Below are 15,065 nucleotides of genomic sequence, written 5' to 3' on the forward strand. Positions count from 1 at the left end.
GCACATTATGAGACAGAGAGAACTTTTATTTGTTTATGAATAGTGATGATGAATGATGATTCATTTTTCACTTCAAGTATATTTTATGTTTTGTAGGAACATATCCAGTACAATTTTATTAAACTGCAAAAAACAATAAATCTTTGAAAAAAGCAACTGCTTGTACCAGCTCCGACCAAACTGTGATCCACCAATTACATCTAGGAAACGTTTGTTTCATCTGTCGTTAACGACGCCCACTTAGGATGACGTTACACCACCAAAGTCGTCCCAGAGCAGTGAACCATGTAGTTTCGCCTGTGGTGGCGCTGCGGAGCAGTCGTTTGATATAAATTACGCCCTAACCAGTCGAGCTACGAGATTAAGATTAAAAAGTTCGCTAAGCATAATTCTGCGCTAGGAAATGCTTAAGTTAGGCTACTATACTTGGATCCAACCTGTCAGGGGCACTTTAATAGTAGTAGAAAGCGAGAGAATAATTTTGTGTCGCTTGTTATGAGAATAGTACAGTAGCTACAACCTACAAGTATAAACAACACGAAAATTACTACCACGAGAAAAAATAAATTCCACAACAGACAGGAGGCAGCGAAAGACCACTGTACATATCAGTCATCAAGACAGCTGCCTCCTGAATTTTCAATGAGACAAATGTCAAGCATTGACAAATTGCGTTTAACAAAAGACAACCTGATGTTCTATAAAAATGAAAAGATGTTATGTGCTGCAGCGATACTTGACCTAAGTAAAATCCTGTAGCTTGATGCAAATGTTATTAATTATTATGCCCTACAAAGCAGTATGAAAAAACGAGACCAAAAACACATAAATTATACAAAAACAGCAACTGCTAACATTAAGGACAAAACTAAACAAATGAAAAATAAACATAGCCTATAACTTACTCTAATGCAATTATGGCGTTATATAGTACAATAGGCTACAGGTACTAGCAACTAGCAACACTGTTTAAAATCCAAAGCAATTTGCAAAACAGCCGTCAATATAAAGCCAATAGGAACACTGAACAGTCACAGAAAAGTTCATGTATGTAATGAATTTTAAGTTTTATGGTGAAGATTTACTATAAATTTGTAGCCTGGATCATTTCTGAAGGTAACTCATTGCATATTTTTGGGCCCAAGACTTTCAAGTTGCTTTGACCTTTCCTTGCACTGATACCAAGTAATAAAGTAAATGAAAAATTTTTTTTTTGAAAAGCTTTCGTCTAGTGCGATGACAAGGTGCTTCAGCACTTTCATGAAAGTAAGGTTCAAAATATCCAGGTAAAAGCATATTGTATTTTCAAATCAAGACAAGTTTAGAGATTTTCAATTTATGCAAATTACTGACAAGAAGTATGTTGAGATCTTGATTTTGTAATAACGTTGGGTTCATGCAAATGTTATTGGATTTAATGTAGGAACAGAATCGACTCGGTGTCTATTCAATAGGACTATGATTGATTCAAACCCAGTGCCGAGAAGCTTGTTTTATGTTGTAGATAGTTATTTAGCCCATATAGTGCATGGACCTGGAAGATCTGTTCCAAGAGGAAAGATTGAGGCATATCATAATAAATCAACCGGGCATCAACGTGGCAAGATGGAAACTGGAAAGACTTCAAAGCAAGAAATCACAGATAACACGTTGATTAGTAGTGTTACATCACATTTCAAAATGAAAACAAAGTTAGATTGTTGGGCACCAGGCTGTCGCACAAGCCGTCTGTCGATGCAGGAAATCAGTTATTTTTACATTGATTCAACATCTGTAGATGTTAAACCAATGTAAAAAAACGCTAATTTTCTGGCTGTGGATACTGTACGTAGCCTACCTTACTCTGCTCAAACAATGTTCAGACACGCTTCCAACATAAAGTTGGCAAACCATGTTCTGTCATCTTTCTATGTTTGTTGGCTTGCTCGTTCATGCGAATTGTCAATGGTACTTCGTTTTCCTCACAGACTCGTTGATGACAAACAATTAGAAACCATTTTCAAAATCAATGCTCTTCAAATTTGACAAGTCGGTAATTTTCTAGTCCTGATGACTACATCCGTTTGAAGTTAACAAGCAACTGCAGTGCGATGTTGGCTTCTGGCTTGATGACTTTATAGGGAATCATGTTTTAAAACGTGTTGTTTGATTTTCAGGGATAACTTCAGTAATAATTAATCAAACAAAATCAACATATTCCGTTTGAGCCCAAAGTCAAAAATGGTACTTTCCAGACTGTATGAACCGGCGTATTTTTAACTTGAAACTGTTATGGCATACTTGAATGCACACACGTCTTGATTTGGCTAAACCTTGTGTCTGTACGTGGTAACCTGAAACTAAAAAGGAATATCCGTGTGGATTAAAACTTTTACAATAAATAGAAAACAAGGTTTATGAGAAGCGTTTTGTGGCATATCTTTAATACAATGCATAGCATTCAACTTTGCTTTGTATTTAAATTTGAATTTGAATTGAATTTGTTCAAAATCCGCGAGAGGTTTTGAACAAATGACTCCTAATGTTATACTTCAGGGGTCACCAACTGGCGGCCAGCGGGCCGCATGCGGCCCGCCACGCTGTATCGCTGCGGCCCGCGGAAGGTATCAGCGTACAAGTACAACCAAAAATACTTTTCTTGAGGAGTTAAAGAGCACGTAGGCAAAAAATACTTTCGGGGAAGCATATTTTCGCTTTGCATACGATTCCACCGACCGACCAATCAGATTATAGTTCTAGGTGGGGATCGCTTGAACTTATTCCAATGCGATGTCCAGCTACACTGTCCCAGTGGTTGATTAAAATGTCTGTTTCCGAATTTCGAAAATGTCTGTGAGCATAGGGTTGCTTATTTTAAGTTTGCAAATGTCATGTAAACACTAGTGTGCGTTTCATCGTTATTGTGTTTCACGAGTAGTGTTCTCTTTATGCAAGTTTTTGTTGGCAAAATAGATCGGTGTGCCAACTCAATTTATAATAAATTGGCAAAATATTATATATAAATTTAAAGACTTTTTCTGATTGTATTATGAAAATGTTTAGCTTAGTACTGCAAAATGTTTTTTTTTTAAGAAATATGGAACGTTTCACGATTTTGCGTGTCATCCTTGCGCAGGGACCATGTTAATCTTCTCTGTATCGTTCCAATTTTAGTATTGCCGAAGCATGTACTACCAAAGCAAATACTGCAAACAGTTGATCAACAAATTCTTGCCACGCTGATAAGCATCGCAAGTGACAGTTGTCTACAATAAAAGAAAGACGGTTTTATAGACTCTCACAAAAAGGATGAAAAACCAACTCATTGCTTTTTTAGAGGGAAGACTGTTCATGAATTGCGATAGAATTACGATTTTTCTGTGATTTCCACAAGCGTTTGTTTCATGGTGCCTGGTTTCTTTCTCCTTGTTATTGGAGCCTATTTTTCGCTGATATGTTTGCAGATCACTATTGTTGCCTGTATTGCGATGTGTCAAACATTTCCTTGTTTACTGAAATTGTTAATTGCAAGATATCTTTTGTGAAGTGAAGTGACAACACCACTCTTGCTTGGCGATGAATATTCTGATGAAACCGCTCGTCTCGCTATAAGTGCGCAAAACAAGTGGCCTCGTTTATTAGGCATTGTTAAAAAAGTCAAACGTGTTGTAAAAGGAGCTTGGCCTGGCGGTAGCGTTATTCGATTAATTTTTTTGCTGCGGTATTCTAACATAAATATGAACAACATGTAACGCTGGATACTGGGTACGAAATGCGTTCTTTTCTAGCATAAGAGTCAACCTACCTAAAATTTTATTAGTGCGGCCCGCCACAGCTCTCCTTAGTGCCAAAGTGGCCCGCATGCAAAAAAGGTTGGTGACCCCTGTCATACTTCAATAAAACGTTAAATATTTGCGAGTTGCACATTTCGATTCTCGGAACTCTGTATTTCGACAAGAAACAAAATTGATGAAACGATCCCAAACTGTCAATAAACTGACTTTGTTTGGGGAAGCCAAATTATCTCATTTAAATCTACAATAGACCCATAAAACAAACGCCTTCAAGCAGTGGCGTACGCAAGATTTTTTTCAAATCGAAACTAATAAAATTTGGCGACGTAGAATTTCCTTCCGTATGCAATCCCCCCACCTTCTTTAAAAAGTTTTTGAATTAGAAAATCATCTCGAATGCAAAAGTATACGCTAGATCAGGAGTCACCAACCTTTTTTGCATACGGGCCAATTTGGCACTAAAGAGAGCTGTGGCGGGCCGCGCTAATAAAATGTTAAGTAGGTTGACTCTTATGCTAGAAAAGAACGCATTTCGTACCCAGTATTCAGCGTTGCATGTTGTTCATGTTTATGTTAGAATACCGCAGGAACAAAATTAATCGAATAACTCTACTTTTACAACACTTTTGACTTTTTTAACAATGCCTAATAAACGAGGCCACCAGGCATCATGAAACAAACGCTTGTGGAAATCAACGAAAAAACGTTTCTGTCGTAATTCATGAACAGCCTTCCCTCTAAAAAAGCAATGAGTTGGTTTTTCTTTTTTTTTTTGTGAGAATTTATAAAACCGTCTTTTTTTGATTACTAGACAACTGTCACTTGCGGTGCTGATCAGCATGGCAAGAATTGTTGATTAACAACATTTTGCAGTACTAAGCTAAATATTTTCATAATAGCCCTAAAACTATAAAAAGTCTTTAAATTTATATATAGTATTTTGCCAATTTATTATAAATTGAATTGGAACACTGACCTATTTTGCCAACAAAAACTTGCATAAAGGGAACACTGCTCGTGAAACACAATAACGATGAAACGCACACTAGTGTTTACATGACATTTACAAACTTAAAATAAGCAACCCTATGCTCACAGACAATTTCGAAATTCAAAAATGGACGTTACAACCAGTGGGACAGTGTGGCTGGACATCGTATTGGAATAACTTTAAGCGACCCCCACCTAGAACTATAATCTGATTGGTCGGTCGGTGTAATCGTATGCAAAGCAAAAATATGCTTCCCCGAAAGTATTTTTGCCTTCATGCTTTTTAACTCCTCAAAAAAATTATTTTTGGTTGTACTTGTACGCTGATACCTTCCGCGAGCCGCACATAACAGGGTGTCGGGCCGCCAGTTGGTGACCCCTGCGCTAGATAATCTCTGTAAGCTGTCAACACTTCTGGATGCCATTATTGAACATCTTCGTCGTTTCATGAGCATTTCATTTTGAACAAGTCTTATGCTATTAACCGTTAAAAAGACATTTTCCAAGAAAACGAGAGCGTAGTGTTGTTTCTTCAGTAAACTTCAACAAAACAACATAGATTTTACTGGTTTTGTTGATTTAAAATAGTCATTCTAAATGATATTCAGCAATACAAAACCGATGGGTACAGCATAAGCTAGAAAACAGGAGTTTTGTAGCATTATTGTCACATTTGTTATTTAAAATTGACGAAAAACGCTGCACTAATAAATATGAATATGGGCGAGTCCTGGGCCCATAAACAGAGATGTGGGCGCACTAACCGGAGTTTTGGAAGCGGTAAGTAGGGTCTTACGTGATTTAAGCTATTGAATATAGAGATGTTGTACCAATTTTTACAACATTTTTCCATTTGAAATAGCCACAAAAACATAAAACAGAATGAAATGAGTTGGTCCCCGGTGGATACGAGGGCCGGTCTATACCGCCCTGCTACCCCAGACCACTCTTGAACAATAACATGCTTCCGCTACGCAATCACAACAACTCTAAAATATCAACATTTTAAACGAGGGAAGCCATAGCCCAATGGCCCTCCCACTGCGTACGCCACTGCTTTCAAGTATTTGAAACATAGGCACAAAGTTTTAGCAAAACAACAGACTAACTAACTTTTAAACCACTTTTTTGCCGTAAAAAGTTTTAATTATAATTTTTCTTGCTTTCTGTGATCGCTCTGACATCACACGCTCAACTCAGAACTCATCTTTGTTCATGATAACCAAACAATGGGTTGGAGGGCCTTAATTCGGGATAGGAGGTCATTGACGTAGTGACACTTTACTTTTCGTTTTGCAGTCTATTGTCGCATACTAACATATTAAAATTTTCAGTAAGGTATTTGGCTCATTCCACTTACACCAGTTCAAGTAAGAAAGCGTTCTCCAGAGCAGGTAGGCTATACCTCCCAACAAACTAGGTTCGAAATAATTACATCACATGCATCATGCTATTGACACAGATTAGAATTAAATTTGTTGCCCGACCCAACAAAGCTTTTATGCTTGAGCGGATTTTAGTTGTGGCTTTTAATATCTTGTTATTTACCAGAAACTGAGTTACCGAAAACCGAAGACTGAGTTACCAGAAACCACCATAATCGCAATTGATTTGGGAAGACTGGTGGTGATGGAGTTTGGGTTTGTGAGAAGTACCATAACCAGAACCGTACCCTCCAGCCGGGGGCACGGTTGATTATGGGCCTACCCATTTTAGTCTGTTTAATGTGTTTTGGCTGTTTGAAAAAGAAAAACTCTGCCACAGAAGCTTGATAATCAATAGGGTAAAACTGTAAATCATACCACGCGTATTTACTGCTTTTCAAATCCCGGCTGGGGGCCACCTAAGTCTAAGGATTCACGCATATTTAGTTCGTGCGTTTTTTAGCTTGTAATTTTACATTTTATATCTTCTTTTTTTTTTGCAAAATTTTTTCACTCGCTTTTTTCGCTCAACCACATTTTATTCACCAAACCAGCACTATTGAATAATGAGTATGCATAGCTTCAGAAGTGGAATAAGCTAGAATTTTTTTTTGTGTTGCATACCACAAAAACCTAACAAAACAATGTAGGCTAATATTCTGAAATAAACACTGCTTACTCAAATAGCTTATAATTACAATTATATTAATAAATTTCAATGTTAATGGAGATGGGCTGTAAAGTGAAATGTGCTGTGAATATAGGCCAACTAGGCTAAAAGTGAAAGTGGCATAGCATCTTTTCACATATAAACTAGGTGGGCAATTGCCCACCTAGTCCCTTTGCTTGCCCCCCTAGCCCTTTCTTTGCCCCCCTAGTTTGAAACTAGGTGGGCAATTTTTAATACTTAATTTTTGTTTAAGTTAGATCCAAGTTAAAGAATGAACAGCTAAACGGAAAGCTTTAGCATACATTTAGAACTTATGAGCCTACCTTTGACCTTACGGTACTTATAATATCCTTAATGTTCCACTCAAGCAGATTAATTAGCAATTTGTGTTGTGAGTAGCTTACCTCAAATTTTGTGTGAGATTCTAAATTAAGTTTGTTTCCTGATTTTCATCAAAATAAAATACCAGCTCTTTAGAATCATCTAATTCTGCAAAGATTCAACTCATTATAATATCTTAGCAGTTGTGTTTCATAGATTATCGCAGTGGCGTAGCCAAGGGGGGGGGGGGGGGGTTAGGGGTTACAACCCCCCCCCCCCTTGGCACGCTTGTGACGTCACGACATTGAGAATGATGCTATCAGTCTCTATGTCTCTAAAACAAAGTTTGCCTAATTTTAAACGAAACTGCATTAAAAGAGCGAGTTTTGCCAATACCAAACCTTCAAATATCTCAGCCAGGAATTAGCAACAAGAAAACATAGAGACTTAGCTTTATTATCGAAAAATGCCCAAGAAAACACCATCTTATCCTTTTGCTATGCCACCGGACAGCACCATTTTACAGGAATATTTATACCCACATTTTTGTTGAAAATGCTCTCAGAATGCACCAAATTCAAAGTAATTTTTCAAAATTTTCTGGAGGAGGCCCCCCAGACCCCCCGCCGCTGGGTGTCGTCTTTGGCGAAGACGCCGTCAAAATTCCCCCTTACAAAATTCCTGGCTACGCCACTGGATTGTCGCAGTTGTTTCTTTCTACTTTAGTACAAGAGACCTCTGCAACTAAATGTTGCTAGATTAAATTTTATTACATTATTATTTATAAAATATTGTGGGTGGGGATGAATATAGGAAACAATTATGGGTCTCAAAAGTTTAGTCTAGGTATACCGTATAATATGCCTTTTTACCCACAATTTGTCTGAGAAATCTACATCTTTAAGCTTAGGCTACATATTTTACACTCGTGAAAAAAATGCCTTTTTCCCATCATTTACGGGCGAAAAGTGCCCTTTTTAACATAACTCTTGCACTAAAAGTGCCCTTTTTTAAAAATTTGCCCACCTAGTCTCAATTTGTGAAAAGATGCTATGGAAAGTGGGGATATCTCAGATAAATTTTTTGAAGTTCTAGCCTGCTGAAACACTAGCCTGCGGCTACACCACACTAGGCTATACAAATTCTCAAGAAAAAATTATTGAAATCTTTCTGTGATTGTAACTGAATTTTTTTGTTTGAAATGATAGGCTTACTTAAATTTTAAACCCAACCGTCTACCCAAATCGTATTGTAATTTGATGAATTTGGTTACATAGGCTATACCGTACATAGTAACCTATGGCTGCAGCTATGGTCATACGAAATGTGCATCCCAATAAAAAAAAAAACATTAGTGCTTCTAAAGATGCCCAAAAGTGACTAAAATAAGATTACATTTGTAAAACATCACGGGGAACAAGCCCCCACACCCCCTTTAGGACTTTAGTTTTTCAGACAATAAGTTTACATTTATTTTATAAACTTTAAAAATCAGATCTTTCCCTAATCTTTTTCTACGTAAGTCAGCGGCTGAAATTTTTGGATTAGCTTATTAAGTATATTTTTTGTTGAAAATCCGAGAGTAGTTTACTCTTTGCTAATTTGAAAATTGTGAATTATTTCCTACATTGAAAGAGTTTGCGGTCCTAACCTAATGCTTTCTTGTCTCATCTTTAAGCGTTATCACTAGAGCATTTCGGGGGCTCAAAATAGTGCTCACATGGCAACGCATGCTTTTGAAGCTGTATGAACACGCGTTAGCGTTTATATGCATTGTCTCATTGGCAACAAAAAAGACAAGTGGTTCAGAATCATTGACATCAGAAGAGGTGACATTAAGTCTACATAAAATGATGGATTTATCTCAATGTCAGTTGCGTTGAAAACGTTTTTCTAAACGGAATTACCAACTTTAGAAGTTAGAAGACACTTAGAAGTTAGATGACACTGTATTCTGATGCAAAAATCAAAAAAAGATAATTTTGTCGTTGACTTTGTTTGAAAAACGAGAAAAGTTCTGGAAATTTCTTAATGTATTTATACGAAGGTTTATAGGTTGTTGACACATCTGAATTCACTTCCGCAACTTCATTCAGGCGGAATGAAGTTGTTTTGACCTGAAAATGAAAAACCCCGTTTATGCGTGAATGAACGACAAGCAGACGTGGTTGATGATGTAAAATTCCAGCAATCGACTTGTTTGTCAAAGTGACGTTGTCACAGGAGCTCATGAAAAGGACTTGAATATTGGAATTTCCAAACACTTTCCTTGTGGCTTTGAATTAGTCGACTGTAGGCTACACACGATGACAATGGAAGAAAACCTTGGATTCGGAAGCAAAGGTACGTCAAGAATGGAATGAACGTTGCACAAAGCAGTAAATCGTTTTACAACCCAGCCTCAATGAAAATCTGTTGGAACACGACAATACTAGGAGCGGATCCACGGGCGCTCTGTCACGTGCCATCTAAAACGAGAAAACATTGATGAAATTATGATTTATACTGTATTTCAGAAAAACAAGTTTTTCTCTCTTAACCTCATTAAATTTATCTAACTGACTAAATAGAGCAGTGGGGGTGCACATATGTTTAAGTAACCGTATTCTCACCATTCATTTGCTGAATCTAGGTTCAAGATTAAATCAAAACACAAAAAATGACTTTCAAAAAGCAGTACTTTAATTAATTAGGGATGGTTTCATTCACATTGTAATAAGCAAGGTAGACTTTACAGTCTTGTACGGTATGGTTCTTTTATGCATGGTTCAAGTTCTTTTAGATTTTTAACCGAAACCGAAAATGGCGCCCTCTCAAAATTTATTTTTCTTGCTGTCAAATCTTTTCCTTAACGCTTGATTTTCCAGTAATAAACATAGCTAGTTAGCTACTGATGATAATTATTGTCAGCACAAGCCAGCGAAGACCAACACGCAGGTCCAGAAGCTTCCCAATGGTAGGGTCATGATATGGGTTTTAGTCATCGTGTTTCTAGAATGGGAAACTGTTGTCGGACTGAAGAAGCCGCTTTGCTTAATTCTGGTAGTTTCGCATACCGGTACTTAAAAAGACGGTGAATCACTGATGCAGGCCCAGTGGCGTTGACAGAGGGGTCAAGGAGGTAACTTTTGACTGGGACCTGAAATGATTTTGCTGGCCTGCAACCTTTTCAAGAGGCTCAGGAACTTCAACAAACCACCGCTTATTTTTGGATAGTGCGTTTTCTTAGAAGTGTCTTGATTTGGGGCCAGTGGCGTAGCCAGGAAAAAAATTTGGGGGGGGCCAAATATTTAATGAATTGAAGAGAACGACAAAGTGTTTGATTTGAGCCATCGCCACCTGATGCGTAGTGGCGTATTCTGGTGGGTTGAGCAAGGGAAGCAATAAAGCTGGTGAATGGTTAGCGCGTGCCGAAGGCACGCGTATTCTAGGGGGGTCCGGGGGCATGCTCCCCCGGAAAATTTTTGCAAAATTACACTCAAATAATGGATTATAGCGCTTTCTGGAAACACTTTTAAGGTAATATTTGTATAAAATTTATTAGCAGATAAACAGCTATTAACTTATTAAAGGTAGCTCTTACACACGAACAGGCAAAAACTGCGGCTAAAATTAGAGAACACCAAAAACTCACCTACACAAAAACCCAACGAAGTAAGCCCTTCTGAAATTGCTTCAACAAATTAGTAAAATAAAACGTAGATCGCGTAAATTTGCGCGATTTACGATTTGCAAAATTTATTGGTGTCTTTCTGTGTGTCTAAAACAAGTCCTTGGGGGTGTTAATAGCCAAATCTTTTGGAAAACGTTATATGTTTCTACAAATTTTATTATATTTTCAACAAAGGGCTCAACTTTGGAATCTAAACTTTGAAAATTTGGGGGGGCCATGGCCCCTTTCGCCCCCCCTGGCTACGCCTATGTTTGGGGCCCAAAGATTTGATTAGTACCGGGCCCAAAATATTCTCTGTGCAGGCCACTACGAGCCATTGAATAGAGAACTGACTTTGAAGCGCGCTGTTTTTCCGCACATAGCGAGAATTAAACAATTATGACGTCTCTTGGTTCTCATAATTGAATATTTATCTTTGTATGTAGGTTCGTTACTAGAGCGTGACAACATATCAACAACAACAAAAATTGAAACATTTTAACAGTGCTTGTCAAATCAACAAGCGCGCAGGATTAAAATCTCGAAAGTTACAAAATGCGGAAATTAAATCAATATAGATTAATTCAAATCAATGAATAAACGGATGCAATGCATTGATGCCTTCCAGCACTTAGGCTACCAAGTGGTGGTAAATCACTTGTAGCGGTTGCGAAGGCACGTCAACTAAAGTGGATTTAAAGTATGCCCAACGGGACACATGCACCACGGAGGCCAGATGGACTGAGCGAGTACCTTGAAGACCCACTACGGTTGAAATGAACATGACACGCTTTAATAGTCGGTTTAGTCTACGATAGGCTATTCAAACTTCGTTAAACACTAAAAGTAATAGAAATCTTTCCGTCATAACTCTAACTGCTACACAAATCTAGTTGTACTTTGACGAATCAATGGCAAAATGCAAGCTGCGCATAAACTACAAAGCATTAGGCTACTATGCCACAAAATACGCAAAACGTTTTCAAAATAAGATGAATATGTTAAGATGGCTTCTCAAACCTCCTGTCAATCGATTTGATTTTGAGGACTTTCTATTTTTTACAACCAATTTAACATAGCGTACTCCATGTATATCGCTGCGGTGGGATGGCGCAGCGATAAGGCGTTCGCTTTCCAATCATGCAATCCTGATTCGACTCCCGGCTTAAGCTGGTTGTTGACAAACACCGCTCACCTCTACCCAGGGTGTAATAAATCGGGTGTGTGTAGTTGCTGAAATAAAGGCGGCCGAGAGAAAGGAACTGGCCACCCTACTCTCTTAGTGCCGAAGGCTTAGTATCATGAGAACCTTATCTTCACATCCCCTAATGCTTGATCAAGTAGGGGACTCACCTTTCACTCCATGTATTTCGCCTTTGTTTAATTAATTGTATTGTCCGCTGCGTAGCCGAGTGGTGATAACGTCTGCACGACATTCGAATAGACGTTGGTTCGACACCGCTCCAGAGCACGAGGCTGTGTCTCCACAAAGACACATAATAACAAGCCAAAACAAGGGAAACATTTGACTGGAAGACTATATGTCACTTCGCTGCTTCCTGTCGTCTGAGGTATCGCAGAGTATGTTAACGCAATGGGCGCAAATAAAAACACAATTATTATTATTGTCCTGCACAAACTAATTCATTTTTGATAACTTAAAGAGCAACCTAATCCTAGTTTGTATTTTTAAACATTTCCTTTTGTGAGGTATACAAAGTTTTAAAAAAATTGTTAAAGATATACCACGAGAAAAAAGGTAAAAGAGTGCTAGCATGCAAGTTTATTGTGATAACTCTTTCAACGGAATCGCTTCGACAATATTCATAAGTACTGTGCAGACTGCACAGTACTGTGCTCTCATACGGTAACGGTTTGAACAGCTCTCTTACAAACTCAGACAACAAACTTTGATCTGCTATCCATCAGAGGCATAAATAAACAACCTAATTATTTTAGAAAGAGCATATGTCACACGACAATCGTGTCTGCTCTACACAAGATTTGGCCGAGTTCAACGACAGACATTGTGATGCTTTGAACTACGACCATGTGGCACACGAAAAAGAATTCATGGTTTCAACTTAACATAAGTGTTTTGTTTAAGACAACCTCAATAATTTGATTTGAATACATCCTATATCAGCGACTGACTGATTGAATCTTTATCCTCGAACTGGGAAAGCTTCTTTAAGAGCTAAATCCTGGCAGTTTCGCATACTTGTAGAGGCTTTGGATTACTGACGCAGGCCCGGTCACCGAGATTGACAGAGTGAAGTTTCCGATTGTTGAAGTCTTGTTGCCAGGAAATTATCCCATCCATTAGATGCCGCTGAATGGAGAGCAGTCCTTGATACATTAGCTACTGGCAATATGAGATTAAAATGTAAAGGTATTTACGTCTTACCTTTGAATCACTCAGCCAATATTGCGTCACTGCCTACGTCAGCTGTGACATAGGTCATTTATGAGTTGGCAAGGACCAATCACAACGCGTCAATCTTGTTGCAAAATCAAATGACATTTTAGTGCAAATGAATTTAACTTGATAGTTTGTATTTGAAATAATTTAATTGCCAACTAAACTGGATTTGCTTGATCGGATTCTAACCTAAAGTGCAACTGCACGATCAAATTAACATAGGCTAAAATCCATTGCCAAGACATCGGGAACCTGTTGAAAAACTTACTTCCTTACAATTGAGGCCCACAGCCGAGAAACCGACCCTTTTCCCACGCTCTCTAGCGCTTCTCTCTCACGCTACCTGGAAGTAGCAAACTCGTCAACGCCACCTAGCGATATGACGTCAGTTGGAGTCGAGGTTAGTGGAGATCAAACTAGCTGGGATAGGCTTGGTTGCTAGTGAATGCGCAAATTTATAAGGCATCCATAGTGAAGACGCATCTTTCAGCCAGCATTATACAAATTTAGTTGTTTATGCCTGTGTGCCAGGAGTGGTTTGCGAAGCCCATCGCCGAAAGCTAGTTTCGTAGATTACAACATCCAAACTTGGTTATATCGAAAATATTTTGTATTGTAGGACATAGTACAGTCGACTATCATGCGATAACGCTTTAGCATTCATTGGGACTGTCTTCGACGGTGTTGACATCTACGTTCTTTAAAAATAATCTAGATGAAGCTAAAAAAAAAGACCAGAATAAACCAAATTGAAGCAGAAATGAACTAAAAAATAAACCAACATACAACACTAATGACAAATCGCATTACAACACATGAAGCTAAACAAAAAATACCAGAATAAGCCAAATTGAAGCAGAAATAAAGTATAAGAATAAACCAACATACAATACTGATGACAAATCGCATTACGACACACAAATCGAAAACAAACCAAACCAAACAAACACCAAATCGAAAAATAAAAATAAACCAAACAGTTGCAAATAAACCAGATTTCGTTTTAAAAAGACTAAAATGTTAACACTGGTCTTCGGAACCCAGCATGGTCTCCATCGTCACTGGGATACTTTCTGCGGATAAAAGAGACAATGCAGGATGGCAGCACGACTCTGTTGGACTTGCCCAGAACTTCTCCATCCAACAGCCACTCCAGCACGTGCCTACTGCCTATAGGCGACCAGCCTGAAGCTGAATTGCCTGGGAGATGTAACAGCAAGTCGTTTAATAATGAATGGAACAATTACGCCACCAGCACTTGAAAGGCTGTTGAACAGTAAACAAGCTCAAGTGAACTCACTCATTTGACAACTTTCCATCGCGTCCTCATTTGCGGACTTGATGAGCAAACTTGCACCAGTTAATTCGCAAACGTTCATTGTTAGGGGAGGCAAAAAATATCACCTTTGCATCAGAAACAAATTTTGTATGACAGATAGAGCAAATTTTCACCATTTTAAATGTTTGGCTTAGAACTAGAATAATCTAAAAAACGAAGTTGCAAGAGAAATGTTTTGTTTTAAAAGATTTATATAGTTGAACGAAAGACTTGAAGCTTACAAGAATGTCACATAACATTGGTTAAGATGTACCGTACCTTACCTCGCATGGCCTATGACAGCTTTGGTCTGTTCCTTAACCAACAATTTCAATGGATAAGTCAACAGACCTGGCTTATTTTTTTCAAACTCGAGATTGCAAAGAGCCTATGCTACCTGCCTTCACATAAAAAGCACGTGCAACAAGATCGAAGCAGTGAAAAAAAACAACTTCCTCTAGGACAAACACAACTAAAAGACTTGCAAAACCAATT

The 15,065-nt window shown here is 38.2% G+C and overlaps 1 long non-coding RNA gene and 1 pseudogene across 1 annotated transcript; both read right to left on the reverse strand.

Moving 5' to 3' along the window:
- Nucleotides 1-3,070: 3,070 nt before the first annotated feature.
- LOC145767750 (U6 spliceosomal RNA) lies at nucleotides 3,071-3,166 on the reverse strand (annotated as a pseudogene).
- Nucleotides 3,167-13,788: 10,622 nt separating this feature from the next.
- LOC145765957 (uncharacterized) lies at nucleotides 13,789-14,951 on the reverse strand. Its single transcript, XR_014288683.1, has 2 exons — nucleotides 14,855-14,951; nucleotides 13,789-14,452 (listed from the first exon to the last, which is right to left on the reverse strand). It is a non-coding gene; the product is annotated as an uncharacterized LOC145765957 (long non-coding RNA).
- Nucleotides 14,952-15,065: the final 114 nt, after the last annotated feature.

This window comes from Aplidium turbinatum, chromosome 3 (genome assembly GCF_918807975.1).
Source record: "Aplidium turbinatum chromosome 3, kaAplTurb1.1, whole genome shotgun sequence".
Classification (NCBI taxonomy): Eukaryota; Metazoa; Chordata; class Ascidiacea; order Aplousobranchia; family Polyclinidae; genus Aplidium; species Aplidium turbinatum.